Source organism: Mus pahari, chromosome 14 (genome assembly GCF_900095145.1).
Source record: "Mus pahari chromosome 14, PAHARI_EIJ_v1.1, whole genome shotgun sequence".
Lineage (NCBI taxonomy): Eukaryota > Metazoa > Chordata > Mammalia > Rodentia > Muridae > Mus > Mus pahari.
In genome coordinates this window covers 19,322,996-19,342,232 of record NC_034603.1, presented here as the reverse complement: position 1 = coordinate 19,342,232, position 19,237 = coordinate 19,322,996, and the positions used below count along the sequence as shown (strand labels likewise).

The following is a 19,237-nucleotide window of genomic DNA, read 5'->3' as shown; positions in this document are numbered from 1 at the left end:
ATTTTATTTTTATGTATGTGTGGCTATCTTCTTTTGGGTTTGTTGAAAGAAGATTACTTTCTTGCCTTTTCTAGGGTGTAGTTTCCCTCCTTGTATTGGCATNTTCCATCTATTATCCTTTGTAGGGCTGGAATTGTGGAAAAATATTGTGTAAATTTGTTTTTGTTATGGATTTTTTTTATAATTAATCAGTCAGATTTATATTTCAATAATTCTCAATTCGTAAGATGCCCACACAATAATTTCAGAGCCAATTGCTAATGATATACAAGCTGCCCACCTAGATTAGACAAGTTATCCCAATTATTCTATCCCTATATGATAGTGTGGTTACCTGTGAGTATTTAAGGCCACGCGGAATCTGAATCGTCCTGGTCGTCCTCCATCTTCCTCCTACTCCTCCCCTGTGTCGCTCCCTGTCCCTGCAACTCTTGGCTCTGCCCCCCTTTTCCCTGCCCAATCACAGGCTTCTTGTTGTATTAATATTCAAATTAATTGGACAGAGGAAGGTTCTGCTACATATCACCCTTTCTATTCAAATGAAAAAAAAATAAAAAAAATCCTTTCTCTCAAATATAATTTAAGCACAACTATTACCATCCTCTCCAATCTGTTCTCTCAATGTAAATAGCCTGGGTTGCCTATGAGACTATCAGTAGTCTTTCAACCCCGTCGGAAATCCGAGAATGACCAACATTGACTGAAAATATATAGGAAGCCTAACAGAGCTTCCAGAACTGAGACAAATGTAGAGACAGCTGCCTACTTATACAGCCCCATTAAGCCAGGAAAACTGGAGCATCGGTCTTAAAGCCTTCTGGCCCAGGATCATCTGACAGACCTTTGAGAAACAGGAATTATTAAGGACTAGCCTGTCCTGTCTGCACAACCAAGCTGTCCTAACCTGGAAATCGTGTCCTTTCAAGAACAGCGCAGGTCTGCAGGAGACAGGTAATTTCCGCCCACCGCCTACCGCCCATCGCCCACCGCCCACCGCCCACCGCCCACCTAGCCGCAAGTACCACCTCACCTGCAGCTACTTCTTTGAATCCATGAATGGGAAGCTGTTAGGAGCATTTTTGTCTCAATAACAAGTGAATAAATAACATTAAGTGTCACATTCTGTGGATTTCTGACTTTTCTGAAAACCAACTATCTATGTAAAGTAATCTGGACTGTTCTCTGTTAACTACCCTCAGCTATTTCTAATTAAATATCTTGAAAACACCCTAACAATAAACTCAGAGCCATCAATTTATTATCTGACTCTTAACTCATAGGCTTAATCATCTCAGATCAGTTTATAACAGTTATAAAAAGACTGGGTCTAAGCCCTGTACTTTTAAATTTTTTGTATAAATGGAAGAAATTTATACCAACGAAAACCTTGATTTTGTATCAAAATAAATTCTGCAACCAAAATAAGAAATTATGACTTCAACTTAGTTACAACTATAAAGATTTCTACCAAATGAGATTATTCCTATACAACAAATTCTAGCTATTTCCTCCCTGTTCCAATTATGACCATTTCTAAATTCCCTAGAAAGCAACCTTAGAATAACCACCTCCTGCCCAAAGCCCAGGGAGCTGGGACGACGACTCTACATAACTTCTTCAAGCTGAATGTGGGCGTTGAGATATTTATGAAGGGGGGGGGTAGGATAAATGGGGGAGTTGATTGGCCTTAAGAAGACCATACCAACGGTTGTATTGGTCTCTGATGTCTGTGTCCTGACTGGATCTGGCTGAAAGTTCAAGACATCAGGAGTTGAAGCAGGTCTGACGAGAAGACTCACCAAGACCGTATGTTCTGTAATATACAAATCTCAAAACAAAATTTTAGCGTCATCAAGATAACTTTTTCGTTTGACTCTCTGACTCTAGCTCTTGGGGGGCCTCCCTCTATCAAATCTGATCCATGTTACTCTGGAAGGTGTAGAGACACCAGTCACCTTTTCTAAAAAACGCAAAGCCTTTCTCCCAGATCAGCGTATCCTTGAGCTAGAAACCAGAAAACCCTTTATACTGACCTCTTTCCCAGAGGAATAATGTAACCACAAAACTCAAGATCACACCCATTTGCAAAATTAAAACAACCCAACACAAATGAAGTAAACTAAAATACTGTACATGCCTATTCTTAGGCCTTTTCTATTTTGTCATGCACGACAATAGCCCGAAATTCCCATGGAGCCCACATTAGACAGAAGTTGAGTCTCCTGTAAGGCCTGTTAGAGCAATATATCTTTATACCATCTTTAAAGCAATTAATTCAAACTTTCACTAGTACCTGCTTATAGGAAGCAGGTAGTTTTTACCTGTTAAGTTCTCTGCCTAGAGCAGCCATCTTATTATACCATCTATCTGGTTGGCTCTCTGCCTGGAGCCACAGACATTTATTTTACTAATACCTGTGATAATATCTATCTGTTGATCTCTCTACCTGGATTCACAGACATTATTAATTAATACCTGATCATAGCAGGTAATTATCACTGCTCTCTCTACTCAGACTCAGTGACTAATTTTTCCTATCCTAGTTCCAAACCGTGGGCAAAATTCCCCACGTGATTTGGACAAAATCTGTATATAAATCTTCCCTAAAAGCAAATAATCCCAATTTTAGAACTTCACAGTTCAATCAATCTCTGCCCCAAGAACTAAGCAGCTTCCATCCTCCTTTTCCTGACTCTGAGCAGCCTGCATCCCCCCGGCAGGGGACCTCGGACCTCAGAGCCTGCTTTCGTGGCTTCAAGGTCCTTGCACTCCAGTTCTTGAGACTCATCACAGCACTACCCAGCTACTGACTTAAAAAATAAAACTCTAACTCTCAGGCTAATAATCTTAAGTTTCTAGTGGATTCTTGCCCAACACGATTGGTTTGCCACCTGTTGCAGAAAAATAATAAATAAGAACGGCAAGTTCCCACGCTACACTCGGCTACTCCCTGCCCACATTCCCACCGCCTCTAGGCTAGGCTCTGTGCAGCAGTCTTCCCACCTCTGCCTCAGAGCTGCCCGAACCTTCTCAGCCATCCACTCCCTGTGGACTGCAGTCCCAAATTCCAGTAACCCAGTAAATCAAAACCCTAGATAATAATTGGTCAGATTTATATGTCAATAAATTCTCAATTCACAAGATACCCACACAATAATTTCAGAGCCAGTTGTTAATGATATAAGCTGCCCACCTAGATTAGACAAGTTGTCCCAATTATTCTATCCCTATATGATATTATAGCTACCTGTGGCTACTTAAAACCACGCGGAATCTGAATCGTCCTGGTCGTCCTCCATCTTCCACCTACTCCGGCTTACTTGTTTTTAATACAGGGACCGACTGAAGGGACTCTGGCTGGCCCGAGTGTGGCAAGCATGGCTCTGGAAAGGCCTTGTCCTTCTCCCCTATTTCCTCTACCTTGTAGGGCATGGCAGATTGCGTGGTCTCTGGGAGGAAAATGGAGTGGGGACTGAGCTGACAGTATTGTGGAATAGATATTACCCGGGGAGATGACATATGGCTACTCACCCCAGGTTGGGATCCTGAGATAGATGATAGAATTACTTGCAGCCAAATCGAACTTGATGAACCAGTGAGTTTTCTTTGGGGGTTATTAACAGAAATATCATGGGTGGCTCAAAGCAGCCTATCACTGAAAAGCCTAAGGGAACATGGGTGACGGCTGAGGAGAGCTGCAAACCTGGAGCCCTTGCGGAAAGCCGGGCATGGAAGAGACTCCTTTGCTCCATTTGGTTGCCAGTCACCTCCCTAGTAGTTCTTTACAGCACCCATAACCTGGAGAAAGACCCTGGTGATGCTGTGTTTAGGTTTCGTAGACATGTGGAATTTGTTTACCTGCTGGGTCTCACAGACCCAACTGCCTCCTGAAGGGGACGCTTCTGCAGAGGAAATCCCCACACCAGGAGGCAGAAGCTTGGGCCAGGGATATAGGCACCTTGACTTCCTTGGGTCAGGCATTTCATCTGTTTCCAATGGCCAGAGTTTCCACTATTCTTGTTCTAGGCCAACATTTAAAAACAAATCCATCTCTTACAGTTTTTAGTAAAAGTCTATATGCTTCACATCCCACCTTATTGTACAATGGTTTCCCTGGGCATTTTAAAAGCTTAAATATCGCTTATACATGCATCAATTTGAAGGTGTCCTTTTGATAAACTAACTGTTGTATCTTCTCCTTTTAAATGTGTTAATTTTAGAATGGTTGTGAAAGGTTTTTAAAGTATGCACAGTGTGTCTATTGTTCTGAAAAAATGTAGGACTTATTTTGTATCTGAAAAGCCTTTCTCAGAATTCCTGGAAAGCAGGAGCCCCTCATAGTCCTACAAATAAACACAGAGCTGGCTGTCTTGCTTTCCAGTGATGTCTAACCTTTGTTTGATAACATTAGCAGTGAAGTGACAGAGCTGATGTGGGTGCTCGCATGCATTTAAGTTAGTGTCGATGAAATTGATGATATTTTTTAACACCTGCAAAAAGAAAACAACTTCCCTTTGGGTTCCCAAAGATGAGTGGATGTGTGCCCTTGTCTCAGTACTTTGAAGAAAATGAATTTATCATAGTTGGTTTTGTTCCACGAACCATGACTTTGTAGGAACTAGTGATTTAATGGTTGTGGCTTTTGTGATGTGGGTGCTGGGAACTGAGCTCAGGTCCTTTGCACGAACAGTGCATTCTTTTAACGCCTCTCTTTCCAGCCCCTGAATTTGGTATTTCAACTGAATCTGGGCAACAGTATACATTTACTATTTGACCTTTTATGTTTTCAATACACACTACAATTTTACCCTTCAGAACAACTCCTGGAATTTATGTACCAGCTGCCTGCCTTTGCCAAAATGATGATGTTGGTGAGACAGGAGCTCTGTGCTGTGATGGTGTTCGCAGTGGTGGAAAGAGCTGGAACCATTGTGTTAAACAATGGAGAAGAGGTCAGCGGGGTTTTCTACCACTTAGAAACTGAGGATCAGTGACACCCAGAGAAAACACGTTCCTGTTGTTCCCTTCTGAAAACTCATCAGTGATGAGCTTGAGTAGATAGATGGCATCTGATGTGCACCCATTTATTCATAGCATCCAAACCCACTCTTGTATTTCTCACGTGTCACCATTTCACACAGTGTTGCTAGGGATTTCACTTTCACTTTGATACTGGAAACCAAACCCATACTAGGCATGGGGGCCCTTCGCATGCTAGGCAGCTGCTTCACCCGCAGGTACTCTGCCATCCTGAGATTTTGCAATGTATTAGCTTTTTAGTTTTTGCAACATACATCATAAATGTTCTGCCGCTCACCAGAACAAAATGACGTATGCATTGAGACCACGATGACTATTTTATTTTCTTTACATATATAGAGGAACATGTATTTCTTTGATACATACACACATATACATACACACACACATACTACTTCAATATATGTATGTATTTCTTTGATATATAGAGAAAATTTTTTCATGTGACATTTTAGAGAATATGCATTTTTAGAAATGATTTTACCCTATGCTGGGCCTAAAAATAATGTGGCTGTCTACTATAATTCACTGCTTGTTTGCTCAACAGTTAGGATTCTTCAGGTAATTTGTTCTGTCTGTAAGGTAGGAGATCCCGGAGGCTAGTTTAGGCTGTTCTAGCATTTAAGAGGATCTCATCATTGCCTTCTGCTTTGTCTCATTTTTTTTGCTCAGCTGAATTCGTGCTCAATGATTCTCATGGTTCCGTGGTGGTAATGAATCCAGACGGGAAAGCAGAAATGTTGTGCATGGGAGGCAGCTCTGGCATTTCACATACCACAGACAAAGAGTACATGGAGGGGGTCACGAGGGTGAGGTGGATGACTGCCAGGTAGGAGACATGTGACAGTGCCGATCTGAGTCTTAGTAAAAAAACGACTTGGGACCAGGCGTGCATTACTCAGGATTGCTGTGACCTCGTGGCCTCGTGTCTTCCATAGGAATTTCTGTGAAGAACTGCACTGGAATTTTGATTGGAGTTGCATTGAATCTACAGATCGATTGCCTTTGGACGGCCAATGTCATAATATGGATTCTTCCAGTCCCAGAGCATCTTTCTGTCTTCAGTATCTTCAATTTATTTCTTTGGTGTCTTAAAGCTTTCATTAAAGGGATCTTTTATATCTTTGGTTAAGTTTAATTAAAAGTTGCTTATGTGTGTGTGTGTGTTGGGGTTATTTGTTGGTGTTTTTGTTTGTTTTGTTGTTTTTGGCCCTATGGATGGAATTATTTCTTTTGTTTATTTTTAATTAGTTTGTTACTGGTATAGGACGGCCAAAATTTTTCTATGTATTAATTTTGTATCCAACCACTTTTCTGAGTGTTTATGAGTTTTAATGGTTTTCTAGTGGACTCTTTAAGGCCTTTAATGTCTAGACTTGTGTCATTACAGATAGAGACTTCTTTCTTTGCTGTTTGAACCCCTGTGATTTGCCTTTCTTGTCTTCTTGCTTTGGCTAAGACTTCCAGTAAGTGTATTGTATAAAATCAGAGAAAGTAGGCGCCATTGTCTTATTGGTGATTTTACTGGAGATGTTAGACTTTCTGCATCGAATATAATATGGGCTATAGGTTTGTCATATGAGTTTTTCTTATGATGAGATTTGTCGCTTCTATTCTGAGATTTTTTAAATAATATTATTAATGAAAATAATTTCCCCTCCCCCCAAGTTCTCCCAGATCTTCACTACCTCCTTACCTCCCAACTCTATGTCCTATCTTTGCCCTATCTTTCTCTCTTTAGAAATACACCCATCACAAACCCCTAAAAACAGAAACCATAATATACAAGCAAAGACCAGTAATGCATGCCCCCTCCTGCAAGCCAAAGAAAGTCTTCTCTTTGAAGGGTTTTGTCAAGAAGCGTCTCTGTCTATCAAGATGAGCACTGATTTCTGTCTGTGAGTCCTGTATTGCAGGACTTTAGAGAACGTTCATGGACTGCTGAGAAGAGTGTGTTTCCACGAGTTGCGTGGAACATCCTGTGTTGGTTAGGTCCAGTTGATCCATGATGTCATTTAAGTCAGATGTTTGCGTACTTTACACCTGGATGACTACTCACTTGATGACGTTGTATTAAAATTTGCCACTTTGATTTCACTGGGGTTAATCTGTAACTGTTTTCTGTAAGTAATATTTCCTTTGTGAAATTAGGTGCACAGAGCTCGATCAGTTTACGATGAAAATCATATCCTCTTCTGTCCTCTTGATGGATCGCTCTCTTAACTAGCACGAGTGACCTTTGCTTCTTCTTCCCAGCTGTGGTTTCAGGTCCCTCTTGTCATATATGAAAACAGCAGCTCCTACTTGTCTTCTAGTTCCATTTGTCTAGAATTAATTTTTCTATGTTTTCACCCTAAAGTAGTTCTTATCTTTTTTGATGAGGTGAGTTTCTAGGATGTGCATGATGCAGGTCTATATCTTTGGGGCAAGAAACTGAGAGCCTTAATATTTGGAGTTCCTGAAAGATTTATGCTGTGTCCTATCATGTTGTCAATTGTGCACCATTTAGTGGTTTCCTATTCCTCCCTTGCCTAAGCATCACTGGTCCCAAGTATGTGTGTAAAAAAGATTAGTAATATTCTGTATACATTAACTAATGGTGGAAATTAATATGGTGGCAGTTATTCCTTAACCAGTTAGTACCCCCAAGTAACCGCAGAGAACTTCTGATACTTCAAAGCTTAGGCCTTAGCAGGGTGGACTCTAAAGCAGCTCATCTAAGTTAAGCAGGCCACTTAGCCCGTCCCGCAACGTGGTTAGAGATACCTTCCAGGCCTGTAGACATGTCCATCCCCTCCCCTGTCTCCTGGTGAAAGGCCGTTCCTCTTCCTTCTTCCCAGAGTTCCTTACTCCCTCCCAGGAAGTCCCGCCTATCTCTCTCCACTGCCCAATTATAGGCTGAACAAATCACTTGGGGAGCAAGGTTTGTGCAACAAAAGCTAGTGTATGTGAGAATTCTCTTGTCTTGGGGTAACCAGATCTAGGGGTACAGAATTTAGCATTTGAATACACAGCATCACCAGACTAACCCCAACAGATGTGCTTGTCCTTCTCTTCAGTCCAAAGAATTCCTTAAATATCTTTGTAGAGCTTGCTTAGTGGCCATGAACTAATTAAGCCTGTTTTTCTCATAAAAAGTTTTCCTTTCTCCCTCAGTTGGCACCGATAGCTTTAGTAGGCAGAGTAACCTAGGCTGGCGATTGTCTTTTAAAAACTTGAAATATATTATTCAATGCCCTCCTGGCTTCTACAGTTTCTGTTGAGAGCCCCGTGGTTACTCTGATGGGATTGACTTTCTACATACCATAGTTACTCCTTCTCCTGCTGTGTATCAACATTTGTATCTACAGCCACATGTTTGTTGAGTATTCGGTGAGTTGGTAACACAGTGAGGGGAAATTCTTCTTTGCTCTTGTCTGTTTAGTGTTCTAATTGCATCTGTATCTGGAGAAGCACGTCTTTGTCTGTTAGTAAAGATGTGCTTTTATGCTTTTAGAAAGGAATTCATCGCCTTCTTTTATACCCACGATTATTGGATTAGATCTTTTCATGGTGTCCCAAATGTCTTGAAAACACAGCCTGAATCTTTTTTTTTTTTTTTTTTTTTTTTTTTTTTTTCGAGACAGGGTTTTTCAGTGTAGCCCTGGCCATTCTGGAACTCACTCTGTAGACCAGGCTGGCCTTGAACTCAGAAATCTGCCTGCTTCTGCCTCCCAAGTGCTGGGATTAAAGGCATGTGCCACCACTGCCCGGCCAGCCCGATCTTTTGTTCATTCATCTTTGTCCTCGTTGGGATGCTCATATTCTCCGACACTGTCAAGTCTACAGGTTGGTAGGATTTCACTCGGAGATTTTGTGTTTGACTTTTTTATGATTTCTACTTTCTCATTTCTAGTAGTTTGGTTTTTCTTTAGTACTTCTACCTCTGTAAAAACATTAAGGTGTGTTCTCTCAAGTTCTTTGAGGAACTGTTTGCCTCTGTGAGGTCTTTGAACTTAAAAATCTAGTTCCTGTCTACCACAGGCTATCTCTGGAGGAGTCCGGTCCCTTGGAATTGGAGTTACAGACAGTTGTGAGCTGCCATGGGGTGCTGAGAATTGAACCCAGATCCTTTGGAAGAGCAGACATCTCTCCAGCCCCACGCTGGAGGAGTCAGGCGGCCTGGCTTCTCCTTTGTGGTCTGAGTTAACGTTCTGCATTTGGAGTTATCTCACAAGTTGAGTTTGTTTATTCTTTATTGCAGCTTACTCTATCAAAGAGAGCATTCACAGGTTCCTTGGGCACCGGTTTGTTATCCTTACCAGAGCAACAGGTAGGGCTGGAACCCGCTAAATGCGCAGTCTCCACCAAGACAGCGGAGATGGAAGGAGAGCCCCAGGCTGCACTGTGCTCAGAGGGGAAAGGGCAGGGCTGTGTGTCCCCACCCGTGCAGTCATCACCTTGGCGACAGGTGGGGCTGGGAGCCTCCCAAGTGCCCCACTGTCACCCGGTAATGATCAGGACTAGACCTATAACTAAGTAAGGAAAAAGGAAAACACTCCCACTAAGGTTATTCTTTTTAGGAAGCAGCTCCATATGTCCATATTAGAAATTCAGTTCAAGAATATTTTTGTCTTCCTTTTGGATCTTACTTTAACTTGTGACTGAGGAAATGCCAAATGTCTGTATAGATACTAAAAATTTCAGATCAGATTTATTCTAATTTCCTTGAGTCGTTAGTGAAGACTAATTTTAGTATATTTATGTTCAAAAGGCATTTTCTTTCATGTACTACTTATTCATCTTAACCTAGACATGTATTTTAGAACATAAATGAGAAAAATGATTTAATTGTATTTCAAAACTAAATTTAAAAAATGACCATGATGGGGGGAGGGTATAAGGGACTTTCAGGATAACATTTGAAATGTAAATGAAGAAAATATCTAATAAAAAAATGAAAAAAAAATGACCATGAAAGATTATTTGAAGATAAAACTTTTCTTAATCTATAAAAATTCAAGAAACATTTTTTACTGTATTTTAAAAATTAATGAAAATATCTTTGAGATAAGAAAGGAAGTACTGCCGGGCGTGGTGGCGCACACCTTTAATCCCAGCACTTTAATCCCAGGCAGAGGCAGGCAGATTTCTGAGTTCAAGGCCAGCCTGGTCTACAAAGTGAGTTCCAGGACAGCCAGGGCTATACAGAGAAACCCTGTCTTGAAGAAAAAAAAAGAGAGAGAGAGAGAGAGAGAGAGAAAGAAAGAAAGGAAGAAAGGAAGAAAGAAAGAAAGAAAGAAAGAAAGAAAGAAAGAAAGAAAGAAAGAAAGAAAGAAAGAAAGAAAGGACCACATATTTGAAAAATATCCACACACCTATGGTCAGCATTGGACAAATGAGGGTTTTTATAATCTTGTTGAACTGTTTATATTTCCTGTGGCTTTTGAATTTTTAACTTTTTTCTAAATTAATAGAAGAATTCGTGTGCTGGTATCAGCCAGGTTACAGGAGACACTGGCAACTCCCTACATTGTGTTTCTCCGGCCGAATAATGACTGCAGGACACAAACACAGAGCAAGAGCACTGTATTTAGGGAAGTTAACACTACCCATAGTTCCCATTGCTCAGAAGTATGAGGGGATGCACTTGAAGCTCAAGGGGAGGACTGAACTTTCTATTAATCTTGGGAGAAGGAACAGGGAACAGATATCCTGTGTGTGTGTAGCAGTATGTCTCCGCTAGCTTGTGACTTTGTTTTCCACAGCACTGTAAAGTATAAGAAGTCTATGAGAAATAGACTTGGACCACAGTATTCACTGGATAGCCCTCCCGACTCTATCTCCGTGTCTTCCTTCTGTCGTTCCTATCGTTAATCCTCACTGCCCCCTCAGGGGACTCTTTGACTCCTGTTAGCAGCCCCAGCAAATAAAAGATAAAAAAGAAATTTCATGTACCCCATATGCAAACTAGGGTAGATTACTGAAAAATTTCAAGTGGTGATTTCTGTTTTCAAGTGGTGATTTTTGTTTCCACATAAGCCTTTGGTTATTTTATGTAGTAAGCGATGTATATAATTTATCTTTAGCTTAAAAACAAAACCTCTTAAGTGAGCCAGGTATGGTGGCCAGTGGGTTAATTTCAACAATTGGGGTGCTGAGGTAGGATGATCATCAGAGTCTGAGACCAACATGGTCTATAGAGTGAAATCCTGTCTCAAGGAAATAAAGAGCACAGGAGCTGGGGCATTGGCTCACTGCAGAAGGGCACTTGCCATGCCAGTGTGAGTTCGCCATTCCACCACCCATGTAAAAAGTTGGGTGTGGCCATGTGCACCTGTAACCTCAGCACTGGAGGAGGGTGGGTTGGAAACAGAAAGATCCCTGGGGCTTGCCAACCACCAACCTAGCAGATAAACAGCAAGCTCCAGTTCACTGAGAGACCTTGTCTCAAGAGGATAAAGTGAAGAGTGATAAAGGAACATACATGTCCTCCTGTGGATTCCACAGCACGCGTGCATGCTCACATGCTCACACAAACCTGGACTCTGCATGTGCACAAGCCATGGAGTAATACCATGGAGTAATAACTACTTGATAACATCCTGCTGTTAACTTTTTCTCTTAAGAGCAAGGATTACCTTAATATGAATTAATAACAATCTGAAATATAATGAATACCTGACTTCATCTGTGACCTTCTTTAAAGTAGGAAAGTTACAAAAATTGCTGTCCATGTCTGCGATTAGCAGATTTACTCCAGTATACAGACATTTGAGTCTCTTCATCTCTAAAACCCACTAATTTTTATATTTTAACATTTTCAGAATGTCTGAAAGCCAAATGGTGAATCCTTATTAGGTTTGCCCCAGGATTGTCTTTCTCTTTACCTCTATTTTCTAACGGAAGGATGCAAGAGAGCTTTTGAAACTTTAGATAGTAAGATTTTTGAATATAACTTATAAACTAAAAAATATGAGCCAAGGAGGAAATGCTTTAAGCAGAGAAGTCTGATTAAGGTGCATTCTTGCATTGATTTAGAAAGCAGGAGAAAGGCAGGGGGTGTCAGTATTAAATAATTAAAACCAAGTTGTGGGGCTGGTGAGATGGCTCAGCAGGTAAGAGCACCGTACTGTTCTTCCACATGGTGGCTCACAACCATCCTTAACAAGATCTGGCGCCCTCTTCTGGAGTGTCTGAAGACAGCTACAGTGTACTTACATATAATAAATAAATAAATCTTTAAAAAAACAAAAACAAAAACAAAAACCAAGTTGTTAGACAGGTAGGTCTTTCCCAAGCACAGCATCATAAACATGTGACTCACATTTTATCCTAGTTTGTCTGCATTGCCCAGCAATGAACCAAGTAGAAAAGAATATGCAAAGAGTTGAGGAAGAAGGAGAGAGTGTAGTGGTGAAGGATTACTGAGAACTTGATCAGACTGGAACAAGGAAAGGCCACATCATCATCAAGGCAGGGTAAAGAGGTGCTCCTGCCAAGGGGGAGCCAGCAAGCTTCGCTGGCCAGTTTCTCGTGACTTTCCTTTCTTCCCCCTCCCCTCCTTTTTCTTCTATATATTTTAGGTCATCATACACAGTAGTGGGTCTTATTGTGGCGTTTGCATACATAGGTGTCATCAAACTCCATTCTCATTTATCCCCTTGCCGACAGAATACGACTGAGTGGAAAGTGCAGTCTGTCTCACCAGCGTTCGTCCTTCCCTGCATCCGAGCTGAAGAGACAACCCGCATGCTCTCCCTGTTGCTTCGCTTTGCTGAAACTTGAACCCAAGGCCTGATTAACCAAGCCCTCACAGGGAAATCAGCCACACGAATAACTTGGTTCTTTTCTTCTTCTAGTTTTCTTTGGAATGTGTCATTGTTCTTGAGTTTTACATGGTATAGGTCTAAGCCATTACTTTTAAACCTGTGCTGTCTACCTGGGATGGTAACCCCTTTGCTCTCTGTCACTTCTGTTCCCAGCCCCTACACTAATAAATACTTTATTTAGGGGGTCAGAGGTTGGGCGTCCTCTGCATTTGCATCGATTGATGTGTAGCCCTGCAAATCCCCACTGTGCTGCAGCTTTGTGATTCCCATTCATTACGGAAGAGAGTCTGGGTACCACACTAACCGCAGTGGAGGACATCAGTCTGTACCTGTCAAGGGACAGGGCATTTATTTTCTGTCCTGTCTGGTGAAGTATGTAAAAGCCAATCAGTAGGATTCTTCCTAGAGTTTCACTTGGAGAAGGCTTCTGTCTGCCAAAGGGGCAAGGGGAGAAGCTGCAGAGCAAATGTCAGGGTCTTATTTTCAGCAAGTTCTTAAAAGGATCCCAATACTGCCTATATTTACCAGCCATTAGGTCACGGTTTAGACCCATACCACGTAAAACTCAAGAACAATGGCATATTCCAAAGAAAACTAGAAGGAAAAAAAAACAAACCAGTTATTCGTGTGACTAATTTCCCTGAGAGGGCTTGGTTGGCAAGGTCTCAGGTTCAAGTTTCACCACCGTATAATCAACGCAACATTGAGAGCACTCGGGTTGTCTGTTTGACTTGGATGCAGGCTTGGAGAAGGAAGAACTCTGGTGAGACAGACTGTGTACCTTCCACTCCAAGATGCCTGCTTGCTATTCTGACAAATTGGGTGACACCTCCCACTTCCCTAGATGAATTTTGCGAAAATCTAGATGCCCAAAAATTAAAATCTTAAGGCAGGAGAGATGACTTAGCAGTTAGGAGCACTTGTTGGTATTGCAGAGGACCTGTGTTCTGTTTCTAGCACCCACATGATGGATCGTAATCATCTAGTTCCAGGAGATCCTATGCCTCCTTCTGACTTCCGAGAGCACCAGGCACACATGTGGTGCACATACATGCATGTAGGCAAGACACTCACATGTAAAACAAACAAACAAACAAACAAACAAACAAACAAACACCTTAAAATCTGCTTTAAGATCCGATAGAGGAAAACAAACTGTTTCAGGTCTCTTCCTCCCAGTAGTGTGTGTGTGTGTGTGTGTGTGTGTGTGTGTGTGTGTGTGTGTGTGTGTGTGATGTGTCTGTATGGCCACATGTGCTACAGTATATGGAGATCAGAAGACCCAGATCTCTCAGTTTGCAAGACAAGTGTCTTTGCCTGCTAAGCCGTTTTGCCAGCGCTGTTATTAATCCTCCTGGGCAGTAAATAAGCAAACTTCACTTGAGCTAGTATAAACCCAGCAATTGTCAGGTTCCCTCTTTACTGGGCTCTCTTCTGTCACCTTTGGCAAACAAGCTAAAAGTATTTCAATGGTAGAAAAAAATGCAGAACTAGAGAACTGGCACGAAGGAATCTCCTGTGGTTTGCTGAGTCCCTCTTACCTGCTGAGTAGGTGGCTGTCACCTGGTGGTACTGTGAGCTGGTACACTGAACTGGTGGCTGGGGTGCTATCTGTACTGCCCGTGATGGTTGAAAAGAACTCCTACATCATTCTTAGTCCTCCCCCGCCCCCACCCCTACCCAAGGAGCTAGCAGGGTTCCCTTTAGGAGTTCCACAGGCTTTCTGCTCAGCTTGACATCTGAAGAGTTTCTGGTTCTTTCAGGTATTATTTGCAAAACAAGGAAACTGGAAGACTTGGCTCAGAGGAAGGCACGCAGGAGCTGCTGTGCAAGAACCACATCTCACTTCTTCAGCTCAGCACAGCGGAGGAGGCCATGCAGCTCTCCACAAGTTCCAACGTTGAACTTTTCCACAGCATTGAGCCTAAGGAATACATAGGTGATTTATTTAAACTCAAATCAAAAACCAGCTGTGCCAACCTGAAGAAATTTGAGGAAGTCTTTAACCAGGAAACATTTGGGTGGCTTCTGAAATCCTGCGAGAGACAACCAGCTGAAAGAGAATGAAGGTCTTCAAGCCTTTCATTAAGATTGCCGCGCACTGTAGGAGATGCAAGAATTTTAACTCCATGTTTGTAAACATCAGGTAAGAGGAGCTGTCCTAGGGGAAGCTGACTCTACAGATTTAAATATATATTTATACATATATATGTTTTAGAATACCATATAATTATAGAAATATTGACTTCATAATTGACTCTCTCTGTGTGTTGTTGGTATCGTATAGCCTCATGTACACTAAGCTATAATTGATTCAACAGGCAGTTCTTTCTTTCTGATTCTAAATCTTATTTTTTTCCCCAGAAGTTGGGGGCAGGTGTTACAACAGGCTCTCCCTATAGTGGCCCAGGCTAGCACGGAACGCAGAATCCTATTTCCCAATTGCTGGGATTAGAGGTGTGCGCCACCATGTCCTCCTCTATTTTTTGATACCTTAACTTAACCTTTCTCGATGGCCGGGGAGAGGGCTCTGTGGGTAAAGTGCTTTTTGTGCAAGCTTACAGACCTCCATTCAGATCCCAAGCAGCCACACAGAAGCCAAGGGCAATGCATTGCTTTTCACATTAGATCTGGGGAGGCGGAGACAGGTGACTCTTAGGGACTTACTATAGAAATCGCGACCTCAGAATAAAATAAGAGGCTGTCTCCAAAGAAAAAGATGGAGAGAGAGCAAGGACGAATTCCATATTGACTTCTGGTGTCCTTATGCATACAGACACCCCACAGTCAGCACATGTGCATGTATACATGCACTTAAAATCTAAAAATTTTAAAAATGTCTGAAAACCTCTCATGATTCAGAGACAAAGTCTGCATCTACACTTATTTGAATATTCGTTTATTCAATCTTTATCTACTCTGACTTCTGACAAATCATCTGAATTTCTCTGCTTGCCAGTGATTTTCTATATAAAGTAACAGTTAACACTGCCCCAAAATATCCAAAGGATTGAGTGAAATGGTGATGTGTATGGGATTTCACCAGACAGCACTGTTGCAGATGTTCAAAGTTAACTTTCTTCCCTTTTAAGTGTTTACAGTGGGGCTAGGAGAAAATGCAAATGGATAGTTTCGCTGGTGTTAAAAATGATTTTTAATCATTTTATCTATTTGGAGTCTCCATACTCCTGGCTAGTGTAATTTTTGTGAAGGAATAGTTGCCCAGTTTTTTACTCAAATACTTGTTATGAGCCACACACTCTATCTGTGTAAGGCTGCTGCAAAAGGAATTGACATGGCAGACTCTGAAGTTTAAGTCTTAGAAGTGGGCTCAAACACATATACTAATCAAATTAATTAAAATAGGACCCATGAGAGTCAAATTATGTCTACCAGTGAGAAATTGGTTTGCCTTTTTCAAAACTCTATGTTTAAGGATGTAACTAAGTCTTAGCATTCTCTGCATCCTGATTGTTGTAGAAGCACTTTTCATACAAAAGTTGTGGTCCTTGAAGACGCTGTAATTGGTTGGAATACAGTGGAGAAAGGGTAAGTTTGTAACCCAGTTTGTTCAGCTTTGGAAGCAATGTGCATCATGTGGTTGAGTGTTGTCATGGAGAAGAATTTGGTACCTTTCTATTGACCAGTGCCAGCAGAAGGCACTGAAAGTTTTGGTTGGTGCGTCTCATGATTGGTTGAGTGCACTTCTCAGATGTGATGGTTTTAGCTGGGACTCAAAAATTTGCAGGGGTTCAGACCAGCAGACCGAACAGTGACCATAACCCACTCGGTGCAAGTTTAATTTGGGAAGTACTTAGGAGTTTTGTCTAGGTCCAGACACAGAGCTGGTCATCACTGACTGTCATATTCAATCCTTATCACATGTCACAATCTGATGAAGAAATGGTTCGTTTGTTATTGCAAAGAATAAGAGAGTTTGACAGTTCAAATAATGATCCTTTTGATTTTCAGTAGGTTCCTGAGCCACCCATTTAGTGAGTTTTTAATTTTTTTAAATTTTATTTATTTATTTATTTAGCATCTCCAATTTGATTCAAATGCCTCATGACTATTGAATGGTCCACTCTTGGTTCCATGGTGATGTCTTGTATAATTATAAGGTCAGCCTTGATGACTGCTCTCAGCTGGTCACTGGCAGCTCCTGATGTCAAGCTACTGTGCTCCTCACATTAATTGTGCCTGTTTCCCTGATGAGACCTACCAAAGCAACGCTACACTGAATATCAGAAATTCCTGAGCAAATTGGATCGTTGTTAAGAATTGTCTCCAATGCTTTATAGCCCCATTTGAACTCAAGTAAAGAAATTTCTCAGATTTACTTTTGTTGTCTAACATTATTTTTGTAGTATAAAAGGAATATAAAATAAACAGCAAGTCATAAGTCATTACCAAAAAATGTAAAGCAAGAAGTGTGCATTAAAATGATACATAGTGAGCCAATAAGATGGCTCAGTGGGTAAAGGCACCTGCTACTGAACCGTATAGCCTGAGTTCAATCCTCAGGTCCCTCATGGTAGAAGGAGAGGGTCATTTCTTGCAAGTTTCCCCCTGACCTCCACACAGTGCCATGGCATACTAAATAAATAAATCACTGGTTCTCAACCTTCCTAAAGCCTCAACCCTTTAATACAGTTCCTTACGTTGTGGTGAACCCCAACCATAACATTTTGTTGCTACTTCATAACTGTAACATTGCTGTTTTGAATTATAATATAAATATCTGATACACAGGATTTCTGATATGCAACCTGCAAAGAGGTTATGACCCACAGGTTGAGAACCACTGAAGTAAATAAATGTCTTAAAAATAAAATTGTATATAACATAACTATACTTATAAAGAATTTAGTCCAGTATCACATGACAATTTTCAGCAATGCAAAATCACAAGATTTTTTGACACATGAACACAATGAACACAAACTATCCCCAAATTTACAGAACTTATCTTCTATTGGTTTTGTTATTAGTGTCAGCTATCAGTGATAGCTAGTCAGCTATCTTTACTATAATAAAATGCCTGAGATAATAATTTTATAAAGAAGAAAGGTCCATTTTGGCTAGATGTATTGGATGTACAGTACATGTAATAGAACAGATGTATAAGCCCTACTGTACCTGGGCGTGTTGTAAGGTGTAGTATATCACAGCAGAAGCATTTAGTGGATCAAAGTTGTTTGTGTCTGGAACATAAAATAAGGAAGTTTCTTCTCTTAAATTGTCCCTTCACAACCTCCAGTATTAAATGCACTTGGGACTAAGCCACACAAGGATCTTTGGGGGACAGTTCAGATCCATATGTAGGAGAGAGAGAGAGAGAGAGAGAGAGAGAGAGAGAGAGAGAGAGAGAGAGAGAGAGAGAGCAGATAAAGAGAGTATACAGATACAGAGGGGCCAGCTAGCTGGGTGTGGTGGTGTTTAATCCCCACACTTAAAGAGACGGAGCCATGTTTCAGACTGGCCTCAGTCGGCCCCCATCAATCCGCGGGAGAAATCAGGGTTCTGGACAGGTGGGCAAAGAGTTGGCAAGAAATGACAAACAAATATGGCCACAAGGTAGCATGCTGTATCTGAGTGTAATTTGTCAAATCAAGCATCAAACTTTTAATACAGAAGAAAATAAAAAAGTTAGGTGACACATTGGCAAGGTGCAGTGAGGTTACTGGATGCTTAATGACTCTAACACAAAACAGAGGAATGTAAACACAAAGACTGGCAGGAACTGGGCAATAAAACAACTGAGACAAAGTCAGCTCTATCTAAGGTCAGCTATATTCTTAGAAGCCAGGTGTGAGGTCTTTACACTCCCAGGGCAAGGGCTTTCATGCCCAAGTCATGGTTCTAATTAGGGAGGTCCACTCTAGCTAACCTTCTCATGAATAATGCAATACTCTAAAACCACAGCCCGATCTACTTCCTAAGCCATTGGAAATTCCTGTATATAGGAGCCACTTGACTTTTATTCTAAGTGATAGTGTGGGGGGGACTTTCTACTAATAAGTAATGTAGTCTGCCATACATAACTATATTAAGAATTCTAAACTTACTTTGCTAAGCTTGCCCGAGATTTCTAACTCTGTGTAGTAGATAGTAATGCCTGATTTTTTTCCCCTGTCTCTCTTACAATACTAGAGGCAATTCTAAATGTCACTGAATAGGCAACATTCTTACTGAATTCCAAGCCCATGGTCGGCTCAAGGACTACCTAGGGCATTGGTGAAGGCCAGGAAGCAAAGTTCGATTTTGCTGAGGTATTTGGCAAGTCATTGCTTGGAGGCACCTATAATAAAACAATACTGAAAGAGAGCACCCAGATCCATTCGCAAGGACAAGTTTGGGGCATTCGTTATACGGGATGCCACGGT

At 41.3% G+C, this 19,237-nt stretch overlaps 1 long non-coding RNA gene across 1 annotated transcript in view; it reads left to right on the top strand.

Moving 5' to 3' along the window:
* Window positions 1-15,098, top strand: part of LOC110331050 — a 30,279-nt gene extending 15,181 nt beyond the window's left edge. Inside the window, exons 4-5 of the long non-coding RNA XR_002380987.1 lie at window positions 5,713-5,854; window positions 14,615-15,098. This is a non-coding gene — a long non-coding RNA (uncharacterized LOC110331050). The remainder of the gene's footprint in view (window positions 1-5,712; window positions 5,855-14,614) is intronic.
* The last annotated feature ends 4,139 nt before the right edge of the window (window positions 15,099-19,237 follow it).